We start from the raw sequence: 3734 nt of genomic DNA, 5'->3' as shown, positions 1-3734 counted from the left end.
TTCAAGACTGGCCTGTTCAACATGGTAAAACTTTGTCTTTACTTCAAATACAAAATTAGCAGGGGGCGGGGGGCGGGGAATATGCATTAGAAGAGAAGGAGAACATACTTAACATACCATTGGAAGGTGAAATTCCTAATACTTGAGAACATTTTTGAGAACTGTCTAATTCTCACTATAGAAAGATGTACCCTTTGAATGACATTAAAAATTCACTAGAAGAGTGAAGAATAATAGTTAAAATGTCACGTAAGTAACAAGAGTCTCAAAACATAAAGCGTTCTCAAAGGTTAAAGTACGCATTTGAGATAGAGGAGAGAATAAATAAGAGTTAATTAATTAGACTTTATTATGTGAAAATACTTTTCTGAAATCCTCCGTAATAATTGAAGATATCATTACAATAATTAAAATATACAAAAAATAAAAGCATGAAAATAGTGAAAAATTTTAAAAAGGGTAAACTTGAAAATTATTTAATTTTTAATCTCAAAAATCAGAAAGTGATTTTATCAATGTCCTAAAAAATTAAAATAAAAAAACTTAATAATGTAAAAGAAGGGAGGTTTCCACCGGGCTGGGTGCCAGAGCTAGGGCTTCCCTGGGGATGCAGAAGCAAGAAGCAGGGACCTTGACGCGCAACAGACTTTCCCAGACAGAGCCTCGGCCCCCCGCGCACGCCTCCAGCCACCAACATGGTGCTGCTGGCTGGGACCCAGCCACAGGGTGGCGGGGTGCGCTGCGTGACCCCGTCACCGCCGTCCCCACTCCTAGGCACACAGGTCGAGGTGGACCGTGCTGACTGCAAAGAGTTCCAGGACTTCTCCAGTCTGCCCGACACCTGCAGCATCGCCTGGGACGACTCTTTCTACCCTTTCCAGGAGGAGGAGGAGCATGGTGTCGAGGGCTTGGAGTGCGTCCTGGAGGAGGGCGTCCTGGAGGAGGTCGTATTGGAGGCGTGGGGCTGCTGCAGACGTTGGTGCGGCGGGGGGGGAGCGTTGAGAAGACGCAGGAGACTGAACACAATGGCTAGACCGGCCTTGATGTCGCCTGCTACCACGGCTTTGTGGATATACCCTGGTGGCCTTAGCTGAGTGCCACCACATCGAAGTCAACTGGCAGGACAGGGAGGGGAACGCAACCCTAATCATAGCTGCACAGGCAGAAGCTGCCCCTGGCCTCATGGGCACAGTTGCCTTAGACACTGGCTCTCAGCCTTGCGCTTCCTGCGTCAGCATCACCTGGGCTGGTTCTTTTGAGCTTTAACACAGATCTGGTGGAAACACAGGCTGCCAAACCCGGCCGCTGGAGTCTTTCTTTGAATAGGCCTGGGGTGGGGCCCAAGAATGAGCAGAAGAACAGGTTTCCTGGTGAGGCTGATGCCGCTTGCCCAGGGATCCCACATTGAGGACGGAGGGCTTTCTGGTTTTCATGCCTGATGATGGCCAGGAACCCTTCTCAGTAGGCATTGAAGACCAGCAGAGTCCCAGACCCCAGGAGAGATGTTGTCAGACAGACACAGAGGCATCACGGAATTAAAGTGAAAATGAGGAAAGGAGCTGAACATCTGCTTCATGACTTTCCTGCGCTGTTTTACTTAAGAGGCTGTTCTGGCCCAGTCAGAGCACTCTATCATCACCAACTACTTGTTGAACTATGTCCTGGGTCTTGACCTTGAAGGATGGACGCGTTCGGGTTGAAAGCCGCCATGCAGGGTGGAACCAGTGGCATCCGAGCCCTGAGCTGGCAGGGGCGGGTGTCCACGCGAGGGTCCCCGCCGTGGGATGCTGCCAGAGGAGTGGCCACTTACACGTCCGCCTCATGCAGAGGCTCCTGGAGCGCCCCTGCCAGCAGCGGTTGGGGAAAAAGTACCAGCTTGAGCTGCCTCCGCTCCACGAGAGGGCGCCAATGATCGAGGGCTCGAAGAACTGCCTGCAGAGGGTCAGGGACTGCGAGCAGTCCGCGCTGACGCCGCGCTCCACCTGTGGCCCGGAGGACCGGGGCGCCCTGGACCACATGGTCAGGATGACCACCAGCCTCTAACAGCCCCGCCGTGGCCCTCGCGTGCCAGACCGTGTGCCCCCAGAGCTCCCTGTGCGTGGGGAAGAGGCGACTGGCGGTGCAGGAAATCCAGACGGCTCAGGAAATTCTGGCGACGCGGCGGGGGTTGGGGAGGCAGGCGCAGGGGGCCGGAGAAGCTGAGGGCGCAGAGCAGCACAAGCGGCCCTGCCCAGAGGCCGCGGGTTCCCGGGAGGGCTCCCCAAGAGCCGGCCTCCCACCTGTCCCGCTGCCAGGGTCCTGGGGCTCTGCCGACCCCGCCCCACGGAAGGCCAGTCTCCTGTCCCTGCAGCGCCTGTGGCAGAGCAGCTTATGGCCCGGCGTGGTGGTGCCCCGGATCCGCCTCAGCAAGGCGCCCGCGCCCACCTTCCAGCCCCAGAGGCCGGCGTGGAAGGGCAGCACCAAGGACAGTGGCCACCTGCGGATACCCAAGTGGCCTTACAAGGTGGCCACGGAGGAGAAACCGGAGGCTGAGGAGGCCAAGAAGAAGCGCCAGGCCAAGGTGCAGGAGAAGGGCCCGCCGCCCTGGAAGAAGAGGAAGTGAGAATCCGCGGGTGCTTGACACGGGGTTCGAGGGCAGGGGGAGGCCGCGGGGCTAGGCACCATGGCCGCTCCGGGGACCACCAGGCGGCGCGCGTTTCCACGCTGTCTTTCCAGAATGCTCCCAGGAAGGGGCTGGGGGAGCCACATCGATTCGCCTGATACCAGCCACCCTAGCAATCAGTACACCTAGCGGGCATGTTGCCTAAAAGGCTCCCTTTAGAGAACCTCAATTAAGATGTTTTTAAAGATCGATTTATTAGGCCGGGCGCGGTGGCTCACGCCTGTAATCCCAGCACTTTGGGAGGCCGAGGCAGGCAGATCACCTGAGGTTGGGAGTCTGAAAGTAGCCTGACCAACATGGAGAAACCCCGTCTCTACTAAAAATACAAAATTAGCCGAGCATGGTGGCACATGCCTGTAATCCCAGCTACTCAGGAGGCTGAGGCAGGAGAATCGCTTGCACCCAGGAGGCAGAGGTGGCAGGGAGCCAAGATCGCGCCATTGCACTCCGGCCTGGGCAACAAGAGCCAAATTCTGTCTCAATCAACAAAACCTCAATTTATTAAAGAGTATTTTCTCTGTGATTTTGTATTTTTAATTGTTATCCAATTTGTCAAGTTTTACAAGTGATAGGGCCCCTTGTATCTAAGACAGTTTTACTACACTTGCCTGAAGACCCTGTATTTAAAATACTGTTTCTAGCAATACATATTTATAATATCTATAGGAGTTTACACAGAAATCATGGGATTCTCTCCTTTTTGGCTGTTTGTTTTGGTCTTTTCTTCCCATTGTGGGTGCACATGAACACTGCATGTTTTTATTAATTAGATTAAGTGATGCCGGATATTTCTCTTTGATGGAGGGATTGACTCATTCAGCCACATGATCAAGTAAGAAAGAGATATCATATTTTATTGTAACTTTTTAGAAAGTATTATCCATACATATTGGGGAAAAACATTTATCGTCAAATTATGAAACAATGCAGATATAAGCATGTGTGTATTGCTAGAATTAAACTCTTTTTAATCAAGGAGTTTTAGATAAACTGGATAGAAAATCTTTAACATATTAAAAATAGACATCAGGGAAAAGTGCCATTTGATAAAATGGGGGAAATGTAATAGATG

General features: G+C 52.0%; 1 pseudogene; it reads left to right on the top strand.

The window, feature by feature from the left end:
• Positions 1-200: 200 nt before the first annotated feature.
• LOC117975109 (ankyrin repeat domain-containing protein 33B-like) lies at positions 201-2602 on the top strand (annotated as a pseudogene).
• The last annotated feature ends 1132 nt before the right edge of the window (positions 2603-3734 follow it).

The sequence above is a fragment of the Pan paniscus genome, chromosome 9 (genome assembly GCF_029289425.2).
Source record: "Pan paniscus chromosome 9, NHGRI_mPanPan1-v2.0_pri, whole genome shotgun sequence".
Classification (NCBI taxonomy): Eukaryota; Metazoa; Chordata; class Mammalia; order Primates; family Hominidae; genus Pan; species Pan paniscus.
The sequence above is the reverse complement of the archived record's forward strand: the minus strand, read 5'-3'. Positions and strand labels throughout refer to the sequence as shown.